General features: G+C 33.3%; 1 protein-coding gene across 2 annotated transcripts in view; it reads left to right on the top strand.

The window, feature by feature from the left end:
• The first annotated feature begins 366 nt into the window (after positions 1–366).
• The window catches only part of LOC147065652 (COMM domain-containing protein 4), a 77,934-nt gene continuing 61,335 nt past the window's right edge, over positions 367–16,965 (top strand). Inside the window, exons 1-3 of one of the 2 annotated variants that reach the window (XM_085956555.1) lie at positions 367–500; positions 5,462–5,493; positions 16,527–16,578. The gene's annotated coding sequence lies outside the window, so the exon portion shown is untranslated. The remainder of the gene's footprint in view (positions 501–5,461; positions 5,494–16,526; positions 16,579–16,965) is intronic. The other variant, XM_085956556.1, reaches the window with a different exon arrangement.

A 16,965-nucleotide genomic window follows, 5' to 3' on the forward strand; every position in this document is an offset into this window, starting at 1 on the left:
AATTTAAAAACTTTAGTGTTGTCATTTAATTTTTTTATCTCATAAGAAAAAAACTTAAAGATAACAATACAAAAAATGTTATTCTTTAATGTCTAAAAAAGATCAAACCCGGTCAAACCGTAATTAATTATGGTACATGCCATCAATGATAATTGTAAACATCACCCATACATAAACGTTACTTTAAAAGTCCCACCAAAAAGCTTACACATTATAATAGGTACGTAATAAAAATAAGAATATTCTACTACAAAGGCTTACATTAAAGCACAATCGAATATTTTGTATTGTAGCTTAGGATATTTTGAGTAAGTTAATTGAGTAACATTACGCGATGAGCATTTTGTTTAGTTCTCAAATAATAGCAATACTGATGTAAACGTCAAACGTCAAACAAACTTCAAATACGAAATAAACGTCGAGCCAAACTTTATAGTTTATTGTTTTTTATATTTTTTATGAGTATTTAATTTACAAATATCTAATAGAAAATTGAATCTGTAAGTAATATTATTATGCCATTGATACTTTGCGGTACTTATATTTTATTTATTTACTATGTAGTCACACTCTTATCTTAACACAGATAAGGTTAAGTTGGTGTTGGTTTTAGTTTACTTCATCTGTCATTTATTTTTTATTTGGGAATGTTATTATCAATATTGTTTCTTTTTCTATTACTTGAATATACTTATAACAATGATAAGTCATCTACAAAACCCTCATTTAACTGATGATAATGCAAATAAAATAATACCTAGGGTAATTTATTTTAACTGCTGTCACAATCTATGTGACGTATCTAACTTTATTGAGAGGTTAGGTTATATTTGTAGTTTCTATTGGGCTTATAACCCACCGACTTAATAAGCAATAGTGTAGTACTAAATAAAATAGTGCCAGGTCGCAGTTTTTAAACATCCTTATATCCACCTCCCCACCCCCCACTTTATCTGAAGTTTTACTTCTTAAGTAAGTAATTTTGTGTCTTCCTACATACTTTGGATGTTATAAACATTAGGTAAAGCCCCGTTTACATGATTCACTTTTGACGATCACCATGGAGGAATTATCCCCAGTGACCCATGTAAACGCATATTTACACGTGTATGTTTTGTTACTGGATAAACTAAACTGTAAATGAATATTTTTCTTTTTAAGGCTGGACTAGGTACCTGCTTAAAATATTTCTTGAATTCTACGGAATATATTAATTCATAAGGTTTGATATGGATTACAATTTGATTGCAAGAATAACGTCTTTAATTTGTGAGGCTTGTGAATCCAGACAAAAGGAAATTTTATAGCTACATTGAACATGATACCATTGTTTGTAATTCTGGATAAGTAGATCTTCACGATTTAATATTTTGATGTATTCAGTTACGTGATAGTGATATTCATACAGTTTTAGATTAGATTAAAATATCATTTAATTTATTTCAGATAATTGCCCATTTGTGCTAGATAGCATAAAATTTTATCAGATTTAAAAATTTAAAGTCATTAAGGGATATAAATACATCATTTGAATAATATATATCTAATAATAGCTTTAATCAGTCAAGTCAATGAAAAACGGACTGGATTGTAATGTTTGAATGAAATTGAGTTCACGTACCTATTTACTTTATCTCTTAGGTAAAATCGCTGTTTTAAAAATACAAATTGATCCTTCCGGAATCAAAAGTGAATGAAGTTCAACTGGTTTTACTTTTTGATCATTGAGTCTTTACAAATGGAGTGGCACATTGCACCAGTGCAGTTTGAGCCTTATTGGCTGGGTGAAATAAATATAGCATTGTTTATTCAATCTTCAATCAAGCCCTCGTAGTCCAATGCGTAAGCACTGTGTCTCATCCATGGGCTCCGGGTTTGATTGCCAGTCGGTAAAGTCACATTACATCTATTTGATTTTAAGTCTAAATGTTTTTATGATTGTTTCACTTTTTAAGTACTACTACACTATTGTCATCAGGCCTCATTGGTTTTCAGGTTCAAAAGGTTTTCTTTTCCACTCTTGAATAGGGGCAATGCAAATCTTTTACCTATTCGAGTAAAGCTTGTTCACATACATTCCGCATTTTGTGGTGTCCATATGCTCTATCTTAATTGGATATGTTCATATCCTTAAGTATTTCCTACTTAATTCCGATATATATATAAATATATTTTTTGTTCTTGTAGTAATCTATCTATAGACCAACTTCTGTATCAAGTCTTCTACGTCATAGGGCTGCATGCGTGACACTGTTATCTTACGTGGTTGTGGCGAGCTGATACTATTATGTCACATGTTCTCGTGTGTTGACCATGGCCCCCACATCCTGAAGCGGGCCCCGAGGCTAGGATCTTTGGCGGGGCCCCCTACCTATCGCTAAGGATAAAGGCAGTGTGACGCTCTACAGTAGCGTTTTCCAAATAATGTACGCGGTAAAATTAATGTGTATATTTAATTTTTTTGTATATTCAAATACATCCATTTGAATTATGATGTTATCGATTATTGATACACTGATATATAATTTTAAAGAAAATTTACAACCACATAATTTAAAATAAAAATATAAATGATGGAAAATAGCCCTGCAGGCGATTTTTTTTAATATTAAAGAAAATTTGTGATGCGTGTTTATCTCACTTATCTCGTCAACTCGCCTCGCCGGGCCCCTCCTGAGCCGGGCCCCCAGGCTAGAGTCCTGTTAGCCCCCCTCCCCTTGCGGGGGCCATGGTGTTGACTTTGTAGCAGATACTCTATCTCTGCCGCTATTGAGAGGAATTTAAAGCTTTCTTTTCTGTTTCTCCTCCTCACAATACTTCTACATTCGAAATATGTAATGCTTTTCGTCTGCTTTCGTATAGACTTAGGCATTTTAAAATTAATAAAACTACACGTGATATCGATCACACACTGAATTATGGGTGCGGGAAAATTAAATGCGGGGGGAGGGTTTTCTTTCCAGAAACAACCATGTTGACGTAGAAGACTTGATATAGGAGTCACACTGTATTAGGAATACAGTCTCTTATAAAATTTTCTATGCTGATATTTTCTTCTTTGGTTGTATAGGTTAATCTATAAGAAGTTGTAAATAGTTTTGCTGGTGAAAAATCCCTACTAATAACAAAATCGTTTAGTGACATGTTTTTATTATTACCTGTGTGAAGATTTATTATCAATATGCCTTTTTATAACAATCCTTAAGTTATCCCTATTATTATTATAAATAAATGTTTATAATATTTTAAACAGAAAAAACAATGACTTTGAAGGTATATATATTTTTTTTTTATATATTGTTTTACTGGCGGCAGGACGTATTGGCATGTGCAGTAGAACGATAGTGGTGAACCTGCCAGAAAAAATACAAACTACACCGCGCAGACCATTTTCAATTTTCACAATTTTGTCAAATAGCAAGATACAATGACGACAACGCGTCTTACTTATGCTTGAAGAATGAGATCGTACTTTTGCATGTAAACAGTTATTATCGCGAGAGTTTATTTTACACACTATTGGTGCCAGTAAATCCATGCAGGTGTACAGGTGCTATTATGTATTGAGAAACTAGTCTTATTCTTTTAGTTATATTTTTAAAAATCAAATTATTTAGTGTTATTTACTTACCGCGGTATGCATATAATTTCAAACCCCGTTGAAGCTAATCAATAGATTATCGGCTTATTAGCTTAATCAACTGATTTATGACGTAGGCAATGTTGCAAATTTCTTCATGAGCGAAGTAAGCCGCTCGCCGGAGATATCTGATTTTATATTTCTCCGCAGTCCTCGCTCTCGCCGATACTATGTCATGTCGGTGGGTAGCGTGTAAGTAAAGTGTGTTGATAAATTCACAGAAAGCTTGTTGTTTTTGAGAATAAGTAAAATGTACACTAATTATGCAAGTGTTTGTTGCATTGAAGTATAATAATAAGTTAATGCCGCCGTAGTATGTATGTCAACATGTTGATAGGTAGGTACGTTAGTGGATAAATTTGTCACATCAGGGTTTTTATTGAGAATAAATAGGTAGGTAGGTAGGTACCTACACATTATCCTAGTGTTTGTTGCATTGAAGTAGGTACCTACCCATAATAATTATAAGTTATACATATTAATTTATTATTCCGTTTGTTGTACCTGTATAATATTATATAGTCAGTAAAAAGGACAATTGAATGAGGCCCCATTTCGTGGTCGATTTGAGATTAGGTACTTTTAGAGTAGGCGGTAAACCTTATCATTAATTGGGTAGGTGGTAGAATTCATGAAGAAATACACATCAGCGCATGGCAATAAGTGCCAATAGGCACTTCGATACAAACCTACGGTGCTTACATTGACCTAGGTGGTTCATTCATTGATTCATTGAACAAACGCTTAGGTACCTAATCGAGTGATTATTATCGGCAGTAAATATGTCATCGATAATTTGGAGCATAAATCGTCGATACAATTACGTTAACGCTGTTATTGTATAGTGACATTCATTATTAATTACTCTTTTTGAAGTTACAATTTGACAGATGGCAGCGCTCTCGTGTCACGTGACATTTCGCACAAACGGTCTCCGTCTCACAAATGTGACGTCACTAAACAATGGATTTGATTTGCGTTCATGCATGCAAAATGGCAGTATTTAGCTTGAAGGTAATTTGACGTTATATACATACGGCGGTTAGCTAGAATTCTGTTTTACAAAATCATAAAATATCTATAATAATAAAAGATCAATAGCTATTTCGTTTGTCATATAATTATTAACTAATAATTAATAATGGTAAGACTAAACCACCTGTAGAATTTAACACATTCGCGGACACCTGTTTAAAATACGAAGCTTGCAATTTGAGACATTTTTTTGATAATCTACAATTTCAACTAGATTACCTAATTAATAAAAATGTATCTGAAAACATTAAAAAGTTTTTTTTTTAAGTTAAAGATAAGCTTACATTTGTAAAAAAAATGTGAATTTGTTACACATTTAATTCCCCAGTTACGTTGTTATTACATTATATTTTATGGTCATATTTATTATGTAAATGCTGAGTACCTCCGCTACATGGAAGTACATTGGAATGTGGATATGTGTCTTCAATCGCTCTCTGACATATACATGTTTCAATGTACTTCCGTGTAGCGGAGGTATTCAGCATCAGGCTACTGATGCATTTCTTTCTTATTTTTTTATATTATGTTATGTAACACGAAACATAAGACGTATATTGGCAATATAACGTCGCATAATATTCCAAATTAATAGGTTTTAATTTTTTTCATTGCATATATTTTTTTATTTCAATAACATTTTAGTAATTATTATTATTATAAAAATTATAACAATCAATAGAAAGAGTGTATTAAATCTTTTAAATAATTTACGTTTTCACATTTTAAATAATAGTATTATATTGATAAATAATAATGGAATAATATTTTTTCAATATGTTTCAGGAGAACCGGCCAATTTCTCACCAATTGTTCATGTAAGTACACGTATTAATAAATTTATCATCGGTTAAAGAGTATAACTGTTAACTTTAATTTAAGTAGTGGGTTACAGATGTTGTTTGAATTGACATTAGAGTGCGTTGAATTCATCCTCCCCAGGGGTTGGAAGTCACCGTTATCGGATCCTCTGCGGCCAGCAGCTTTCGTTTGCTGCCCCAAGAGTTAGACTTGATTCTTTGCTGCTCATTGTGATCTGCAAAGCCATTTTTATCAGACATTTGCTTGTCGTCTCGTCCATGGTCGACATGTTGTGTTGACGTCATGGCAACCCACACCACCAGAAGTAGAACCCAAAGACGTGGCATCCTGAAACAAATGGAAAAAATTTCATTTAGTTATAATATTATCATAGAACAAGAATTAGGAAAATTTTAAATAATCAGTCAAATTTATGGAGAACAATAAATTCCTTTCACTTGATTGATGTTTTGATTAGATAAAAAGCTTATAATATTGTCGTCACCTAGCCACATTAGTCGCTGTTAAGGGACAGTTCAGTTGTGCTGGGAGCCATTATTTCTACAGCAATAGAAACCCACAGAATACATTTAAATGTCCATCGTTTCTAATGAAACAAATAATTTTTATAACATTAATAATTAATGATTGTTAATTAATTAATTAAACTGGTCCTAAAACAGTTGTCAACATAAATGACTCAATTGAAGTAGAATTAACAAAAATAACTTTGTTTCAAAATCATAATAATTAGGAAATGTCTAAGCGCTTGGTCACAGTGGTCGGGCGGGCAGCGGGACGGCAGCGGCGTGTATAACAAATGTATAACCGTGTGTGATATGACCAAAAAAAAGACATTGTCTACAAACATTTCACACACGGTTATATGTTTGAGTTGCACACGCCGCTGCCGCCCCGTCGCCCGCCCGATCACTACGTTCTAGCACTAACATCTAGTGACTGAATTATAAAAAATGCAAATAAATATGGTGGTCTTCATAAAGCAGTTTGTAAGGCACTGGCTTCTCATACCAGGGGTTCTGGGTTTGATTCCCAATGAGGTGTTTATGTGAATGTTTCACTATTGCAATGGATACTCCAGGGTCTGTTGTAGGGTTAATTATTTTATATGTATGTATGTATGTAGGTATGTATCTTAAAACAATAAGAATTATTTTATTAATAAGAAAAAGTTGCTTATAATATTATTTATATACCTGTTATATAATGAGCATTCATTGAATTGTTTGGATATTATTAGAAAAGTTTGAATAACTTATAGTTTTAATGTATTTTTAAAAAAAATAAAACATGAATTATTATTAATTCTTCTCTACATCTTTACAATAATATGTTTTTAGTTACTTTTGACATAGTACAAAAATATGGTTCAGCTTTAAATATGTTATTCAAATTTTATAAAAATGAGTAATGATTATAGGTAGATTATAATAATTATTTTTTTATTACGTTATATTATTATCAAAGGCAATTTATTATTCAGTAAATTTTATTGCAGAAAATATTTTGCAATTCCGTCACTAGATGTCACTAGTGAGAAGGAATTATTACAGGTTGAGATCGAGGATAATAAGACTTGTTTCTGTGTAAAAAATGTTTTTCTAAAATTACGAGATTCTCATTTCTTGAAAATTGTAAATGAGTTTTCTCAATACTCCGGTAATTTTATCCAGATGAGTACATTGAATAGATATTTAATCTGGTGACACCTAAAACAAAACTGAACAGGAAGCCAAAATCTTTCAGCTTGAAGGAACGCTAATAAATAAAAATAATAATAAACCAATCTCGAATCTCAAGAAAAAAATAGTAAAAACATTAGCTCAAGAACTATTAGGCACATTTCACCTTAATGTAAAAATCTCTATTATTTTTTAAATTAAAATATACCTAGTAACAACCCACGGTGGTCGCGCGGCATAAGTTACCCACGGTGGTCGCGCGGCATAAGCGTTGGACTATAAAGCCGTGGGTCCCAGGTTCGAATCCTGGGTCTGGCAAGTACACATATTGTTTTTCAATTTGTCTGTGTCAGGGTATGGACCTAATAGGTTGAGCAAGTGGCTGACATCCATTTCTCGTAAAAAACAAAATCTGTCAATACAAACCTCCACTCTGTGGAGGCCCATATGATCCTATCAGGATCGGACATGGTCGAAGAAGTAACAACACCCCCTCAACGATACGCCACTGCGCAATTCGTTGATGTATTTTAGCTCAGTCGGTGAGGGGTTATTAATAAAAATAAAGACGATATTTCTTTTCTCTTGAGAGTGTGCTTATAACTCTGTTTATTTTCTTTTTCCAATGTACACGTTCCGTTTATATTTCTGGTACAATATTCGTATGATGCAGGTGAGGCGACAGACACGTTTACTGCGGGTGAATACGCGAGAAATTAATCTCACCGGTAAGTTAACGGGATGAAACTATTCCACCGGGTAGTACTTCAGCGTTCAAGAGTTCGACCGTGAGGGATATTTCCCACCCGTAAGTAAACGGGATGCGAAAATCTCACCGGGTAGTACTTCAGCGTTCAAGAATGCGAAGAGATGCGCGGCGAGACTGATGAGACTGGTCCAGAGTGTTTGAAGAGAGGCTGCTAGTAGAGAAGATGTTGTTCCCGAGGGATGATCCGGTAGACTGATAAAAATCTCTCGGATGCGTCCTCTTTTATAGCAGCATCCCTTATTCTAATTGGTCCAAAGAGATAATGAGAAGGGGTGACCAAAGATTCTACTATTATCGTTAGCTCGTACTACATGTTACCTCTTGTTTATTTAATAAGAATTTACTGGATTGTCAGAGTACTGGAGTAAACACACGATTCTATTAGCGTTTAAATTACAAGCATTTACAACTACTTACTAGGTACCTATTGACATAATAATAGGCCCGGTAATTGTCCTCCACCGACCTTCACATAAATATCTGTGATTTTACGACGTAAACCTGTCTGTTGCCTTTACCTTTAACAATTTTACATTTATAATAATAACAATTTGGTCTTAAAACTACGTCTTATATAGTAATATGAAATAATATTTTACTATTTCCAAAAAATAGCAAGATACTACCTCTTGCAAAGGAAATTCGGTGCCAATGTGCAAGAGTATATCGATCGGCGATATTTTCCCCGCATTGCCTTATTTTTAGCCGCTGTTTTTACACCGCACAGCTGCATAAAGGTCGTGTTTTTAATCCATTTGATCAGAAATTGGCGAAGCCCGCGCCGGTTGTTACCAGAATTTATTTTCATTTTAAATATGCGAATTTCCTCATGCTTTATATTACAGACGATAAATATACTAATTCTGAACACAAAAATCGAACAATATTTCATAAAAATTAAATTCAAAAGGCTCTAATGAAGTTATTAGTTTTTTTACTTACACCGACGCGCACACATACCCACGCGTTGGCTGGTGTTGCCATGTTATAATTTTAAGTATGGCCATTCGCAGCATTCTCACATACTTACACCAACGCGCACACATACCCGCGCGTTGGCTGGTGTTGCCATGTTATACATTGATTCTATAATTATTAGTTTACTATTAACGAGTTTATGGATTGAAATATTATTCGATTAGTGTGTTCCACAAGAAATATTAATTATTTACATACACTTTTAGTAATAATCACTCGCTACCGCGTTCTTCTTCTTTATGTTAGCAGTTATTCTTCTTCTTTCCTACTATTACATAATATATTAATTATATTTTATGCTCTTATAATAATCTCTCGCTACTGCATTCGTCTCTTTATATTTTGACAATCATTCTTCCCCATTTATACTAATATACCATTACATAATAAACTTATATCTAACATTTTATATTACATAATCACAGGTTTTATCTTATGGAACAAGGCAAATTTACATTCATCATTCTTGCATACTATATTACCTTGTTCGTAGCTATCGACGCCCCGTTCAATATGTTTACATACCGAACGGGTAATACAAAACCTGTGAACAGACAAACAATTATATATGATTAGACAAGGAAGCGTTTTAGGCGTTTTACTAAGCCGTATAGTTAGAGATCAGGTTTACATGTCGGCTTATTACTACCTAATTTATAATGCAGATACGCCTACCTACAGGTAGGTGGTGACACTAGGTACTGTTAAATTAAATATATCTGAATATAGGTTTGCATATCATACTTGCGTGTTGAACAAATACAAACATTTTATGATGAGTTGGGAGGAATATAGTACCTACCAGTGGCGACGGGTGGAGGTAGGCAGTTAAGATTCGATAAAAATTACGTTTTCCCATTATTTAAGTTGTTTTTTCAAAACCATAAGATCGGGGCTTCACTGTATGTTCTGCTGCTCTGCTAACTAAAAAGACAGTGTTTTTAGTTTTGGTGAAATGAGAATGTTATAAACTACATTTTCCTATATCTCTTCTATATTATTATGTTAAAGCAATCCAATAATTTTAGATAATTTAAACTTATTTTTAAATTTAAATTTAGCTTAAAACTTGGGTTCTCATTTGATTAAAACCATAAACACTGTCTATTTATTTAGCAGGCTAGTATAGGACTTAATGGAAATTATTATACAATGTTTTAGTGCGTTTGAATTGTTAACCTTAACTGAATATTAAATCAAAATTGAATATAACAAAAATAACTTACAGCCTCAAAAACACAGAATATTATTCGAAATAAAAATTTAGCTCACCTCAAAAATAACATGTATTTTGCTACAGGTATTGATTGCTTCTTCGTTTCTATACCTACATTGTTTGCAATTTAAATTATTTATATACTGTTAAATTAACAGCAGTAATTAAACTAATATTTTCCATACAATAATTAATCTGTTCCATTTTAAATAATATTGGACACGGAAGCAAATCTAAAACAGCATTACTGGATTAGATTTGATAAGAGTCCAGCGACATAGCTAAAAATTGTGCTGTTTTTATAAAGGCATGAAATTATAGATATCAAACTTATTGCCTTAATTTTAGATCATATGCATTTTTTTGTAAAATTTCGACTAAAGCATCGCAAGAATTAAATAATATGTTGAAATTGAAACTAAATTCGAAATATTTTAGATGGTTAGCAATTATTTTCCAAATATATTACATAATATTATTATTCATAAATCTCTTGGATAACACAATTTTTTTTTATCTAAACGGCTAGTTTGTTGATTTTTTGACATTTTCACTTTGATTTATAAACTCTTGAAATGTCTTCCATTTGAATTTGACACATTTGAAAACTATTTGATAATTTTAGAGATAATGTGCCATGTAAATCGACATTTCCTTGCACACTTTATACATTTCGCTATATTACTGTTCACCTCTTACAAAATTAAATGACCATTTTAGAAATAATCTAATTTTACTTTAAAATATTTAAAGGCTACACGTAAGACACCATTTAACAATGGGTGATATTATAATATACCTATTTATATCATCATCAGCTTGAATTAATTCACTTCCGGATGAAGGGCTCTCCAAGCTGATTTCATTCATCTCGGTCCTACGAAATACTAGTTTTAACCAAATTTGAGATCTATTCATTTCATCATTATCATCGTCAGCCTGGATCAATCACGGTGGCTGAGCGGTAACGTGTCGGCTTATAATGACCCTCTTAGAATTGAACATGGTGATGAAATGCAATATAAAAATACGGTTGAGAATTGTACAATCTTAATCCTTTCTGTGCTGCAATTAGTTAATTAGTGTTATTAACATACAATTAGGGAGCATAAACGCGTTTACGACAGTTAAACGGTTCAATCTTGTCTAGGTATTATTCATTTAAATAAAAAAATAGTTTTATAATATATGTACCTACAAATCTTTTTAAAGTTTAAACTCTATACAGTACATTCTCAGTAATCCGCCGTTCGATTATCCGACAACTACTATAATCTGCCATTATTTTTACTAGTTGAAAGCACAAAATCAAGCTCTGTAATTCGCCGGTATTCAAATTCAGTAGTCCGCTGCGTACAAGTATACAACGCAGATAAGACGGGTTTATTCTGAACTTCACCTTCGTAAAACGCACGTTCATCGTAAAGAAACTAATGTACCAGGGAGGAAAGTGCCCAAGGACTGCATCACAATTATGCCGTGCTCCAATGCAACCGGGACACACAAAATGAAGCTTTTGGTCATAGTGAAAGCCAGGAATTCTAAGCCATTCAAGAATATCTGCCTCACTGAACGACTGGTTGTGTCGAGTGATTTATTGTTTAATATTTAGTTAATAAACTTAGCTTATAAATATGTATAATTTAATAAATACTTGATTTGATTATAAATAAAACCGTAATTTCTAGTACAAATTTCTCAAAAACACTGTTTTTACGGAATACCTGTTTTGATTTTTACCATATTTTGTATGTATGCACTATAATCTGCCGCTTTCACTAATTGGACACTTGTCTAGTTTTTGGGGTGGCGGATTACTGAGAGAGTACTGTATTATTAACGCAAGATCGGTTTTATCTGACATTCTCATATTGCTAATCTTCTCTCAATATTTTGTCTTTCCACAAAGAATTAACAGTAAAAAAATAAATAAGATATAATACCGTTGACTATTTTTTAATAGATAATATATTTATTGAACGACTCGGCATTCATAGCTCAATTATTGACCTATTACAATTCACATTTTATTTGATAAGGCTTTGGTGGTCCGGAAGGTCGGACTGTAGTGACCACAGAACAGATAATAAATAGAATACCAATAGGCTATATTCAATACGCCGCGTGGTGAAGTATGTTTTTGAATGTGTGAGTGTCCTACGAAAATGAAGCACGCATTATGCACGTGCAATAGTGTGTGTAATACACAAACATTAAAGGAGCGTAAATGCATAAACCGAGAGCAGTTTTAAGTAGTCGACGTTAAACGTATTCTAGACACGTGTGTAAGTTTAACCCGGATTCATCCTTACTCGAGTCGGTTACCTGCTATCACCTTACCCGTTGTGTATTTCAGTTCCCATTATTTCCGAGTTCTCTGGTAGTGACAGTGGGTTTGACTGTATTGTTAGAGCGTCTGGCACCAATCCAACATCGCCATGATTCTTATTGACTATAATATGGCCACCTTTATTATTATGTTCCCTATCTGATATTTTATATCTTATGTAGTACTCATTGCATGGGTAATCAGACCTAACGTAGCAGTTTGTACATCGCTTTGTGGTTCCATTAATTTTTATCTTGGCCATGGATACCGCCACGCATCAGTAGAATAGACAAAAACCATAATTTCACCATCTAAAAAAAAATATTATATGAGTTGACATTTACTTGGTAGAATTCCATTTCTAAATCGGAGTAGGTAATTCTCTAGTAAAGTAATTTTTACTCTAGAAATAACCTTTTTATACTATTAATAAATGTAAAAGTATATCCAACCTCGGTTTTCCCATTATTGAGAAAAAAAAGTTCAATGTACTTATGTACTAAACTTTTGAAACAAAATGTTATTAAAAAAAGATTCAGATTGAAAAGTCATATGTATTTTATGTCTGAGTTCTACCTTGCTGGAAAAATTGTGAGATTGACCTGTAGCTAACCTAATCATTGGTCTTTTTTTGCCATCCGTTTCATACTGTTAGACCCGTTAGACATGGGACACCTGTGTGGCGCCACGGGCGTGACGAGATTCCGCATTTACATATAAATGAACGCGACACTCGTGTGTCCCCGTCTGAACGCGCCCATTCAGTTATGTGTAAATGCGGAATCTCACCACGCCGGTGGCGCCACATAAGTGTCTCGTGTGAAGCAGGTCTTAGACTGCATATCTATTATTTTCAACATCTTTGAAAATAGTCTACTAATAAAAAACTTCATTCATTAATCCGCTACACATGTGATATTAAATCCCTTTAAATCCGGTTTCTCTGGGATATCTGAATATACCGAGATGGCATGGAGCACTGTAGCTAATCGCTAATTGAAGATATTTATAAATACGGTCCAGAAGTGCAGACTGTCTTTGCAACTTCAGTCACAGTAAAATATTTGAAGTGTAACTAATGCCAACCTATTAATTCCGTTATTTAATTCATGGTCTATACTTAAATAAAAATCGTTAATTACCATATCAACAATCTAACAACAAAAATATCCAGTTCCCCTGAAGAATGTTTAGAACCTCTGACTTACACAAAAATATTACAAATAACATTTCGTAAAAGGTCCTTTGCAAAGGGCAAACCCTAGGTAAAAATTCCTACCTACCGAGATCCGGTGAAGGTCGAAGTCGCCGGCATTTTTTTCTTTTAGCAACCTTCTCCTCTCTCGGTGACCGCAAGGGTTCGTCATCTATTAGAAGGGAGATTTTTCTCAAAAATAAGATAAGAAGTTAGTATCGATTCGGCAGTGAAGTCGACAAAAACAACCCTCGTGTCCGTCCGTGACGGGGCGGACGCCCAAGTCTTATTCGGTCCATTATTCCCGTGTTAATAAATATTCGTATAACCCCTACCACGCAAAATCGTAATAAATAAAAGTTCTCCAGTGAAACAACAAGTGAATACTGTGAAATGTGACAAAAACTAACCCACCCTTGAAATGCCGGCGTAGTAGAAATTAATAGTGCCGCGGCAGTAGACCCGTAATAATAACACGTCTAATATAAAGATTTTCGATGTAACCTCTATTGTAAAATTATCATTGTTTGCCCATGTGTTAGTCTCAATAAATTACCATTCTGCGCAGAATCATAAATCAAAAATGTGTTTTACCAAAATTATATCCCATGATGTCTACACCTCCAATCGAAGTAATGCTGATGAAGGATCCTACTAGCCTACATACGTGTGAGTCCCTGTTCTCGGTATTAATACATACAGGAGCATTCGTTAAAAGATAATTATTGTCTTAAAAAGAAAATATTGTTTAAGGCTTCGCATTTACTTTTGTACTCATACTTATAGATTTTTTTTCCGACCATGCCCGATCCTAATAGGATCATTTGGGCCTCCGCAGAGTGGAGGTTTCTATTAACAGATTTTGTTTTTATGAGAAATGGATGTCAGCCGCTTGCTCAACCTATTGGGTCCATACTCTGACTCACACCTGACATTGAAATTGAAAAACAATATGTTTGTGTATTTGCCAGACCCAGGATTCGAACCTGGAACACCTGACGCTATAGGCCGACGCTTCAGGGCCCGCTGAAGAGCCCGCCGTTCAAATATAATTTAGTATAAAAAGGACCTCGGCGTCGTAACTACGTCAATTTAAATCGATCTTTTCACAAAAATCACTAATCATCGGAGATTTTATTTCAAGAAATATTATTATTATTACTGATAATTTCTGCCGCGCGGAGAATTATTATTATTTTATGAACACCTGCGACATGAAGCCGATCAGAAAACAGGGCTGTCAAAATAATATTAAGCATTCATATTTTTTAAATGTTAATTTCATCATGGTTTTTAATCAAACCTGTGCAAGTACGTACTGATAACTTGGGTGGATTTTGTAGCAAACATACTATTGATATATATACGGGTATATTATTATTATAACCCAATTCAAATTGAACATAGGTTGATACTCAAATACTATTATAGTATGTTTATGATTTCGAGAAAATAATACGATGGTATAATTAATCCATATCAATTATTTGAAAACATTACATTCGCACTTTGCACAAAATTACAAACACATTCGAAGTTTGCCGCACACGTACAGACCACGTGATATTTGTTTACGCAAAATCGTCGCTTTTCAAAATGGCGAATTTGATTACCAGATTTTACTGCGATGAATCAGTATGTTCCTTTTTGTCTTTTTTTATTCGTAGGTTTGTTTACTATGTACACCGAGAAATTTCCATTTATAAACTCGGAAACGATTTTTACAGAAGAGTTTTGGAATATAATGCAACCAAAACTGGAAAAAATTCTATCATGGGTGTTGACTTCCTGAATTAGCTAACCCCAGGTCCATGCCACTACGTGAACCACAGTGGATATTAAGCCATTTCCACACTGGCAACAAGTTGCTGGCAACCTCATTAAATTTTACGATACTTACCATAATTGCTTAAGAAATTTTACAATAATTATCTTAAAATCTAACGAGGTTGCCAGCAAATTAACTTGTTGCCAGTGTGGACCCGGCATTAGATGCACAAAACTTAAATAATATATATTATAAATAAAAATTTAAAATTATAAATATAGGTATATTATGATTTATGTCTTCGACAGCCCTGATGAAATAAATGTGAAATATGAGTCGGATCAGTCACAGAGCAAATTTATTAACACAAACAACTTTGACACGACCTTTTTATATTAACTAGTAGACCAGATATTATGGACCACATGTTAAAAAATCATATTTTCAATTCTCAAGGCCATTTCTAGTAATAAATATAATTTGTTATGGTTAATTTAATTATGCATAGAAGATTAAGAAAAGCATTAGTCATGCTATGTTTATCGAATGGAGTTAATTTTCAATTGTGTCTGGAAAATTGTGTATACCGTGAGCTGTTGTACCATAAACAGATGGCCACATAGCATCGAGATCAAATGACGAGTTGTTTGTTGAGCATTTCATTGTGAAGCAAGTTGTATGTATATTATAAACCTATTTAGATACCAGTATCTTACTTATACCTCCGTTTGGTAGTCTTATATGGGTTTTTTTGTGGGTATAATAATCTATCATAAATCCAGTACTATTTACATTTATAAATGTAGTGACAATTTTTTTTATTGGTTAATAAATATTTTATATAGCAATTATACATTATTTACATAAAAATATATAATTTGATTGCATTAATAAATTTAATGGCACATGTTTAAATCTTTAAATTTGCTGTCATGTTTTTCAGTAACATTTTAGTAATTATTATTATTATAAAAATTATAACAATCAATAGAAAGAGTGTACATATTAAATCTTTTAAATAATTAACGTTTTCACATTTAATAATAATATTGATAAATTATAATGGAATAATATTTTTTCAATATGTTTCAGGAGAACCAGCCATTTTCTCGCGGAACGTATTAAAAATTACTGAATTGTTCATGTAAGTACACATTAATAAATTTATCATCGGTTAAAGATTATAACTGTTAACTTTAATTATTTAAGTAGTCGGTTACAGATGTTGTTTGAATTGACATTAGAGTGCGTTGTATTCATCCTCCCCAGGCGTTGAAAGTCCTCTTTGACCCCTCGTACATCGGATACCCTGTGTCCACCAGCTTCCTTTTGCCGCCCCAAGCGTTGAATGTCCTGGTCATCAAGCCGCGCTTTCCACCCCACGCGGTAAATGTTGTCCTCTTGTCCTCGGATATGTCATCGGAGTCATCGTCTTCGGTTCTTTTGCCACCCCAAGAGTTAAACTTGATTCTTCGCTGCTCGTTAGGATCTGCAAAGCCAGCGTTGGGTCCCACTGATAATTCTTTGTATA

Source organism: Rhyacophila brunnea, unplaced genomic scaffold, assembly GCF_057557595.1.
Source record: "Rhyacophila brunnea isolate RB1 unplaced genomic scaffold, BYU_Rbru_1.0 scaffold_6, whole genome shotgun sequence".
Classification (NCBI taxonomy): Eukaryota; Metazoa; Arthropoda; class Insecta; order Trichoptera; family Rhyacophilidae; genus Rhyacophila; species Rhyacophila brunnea.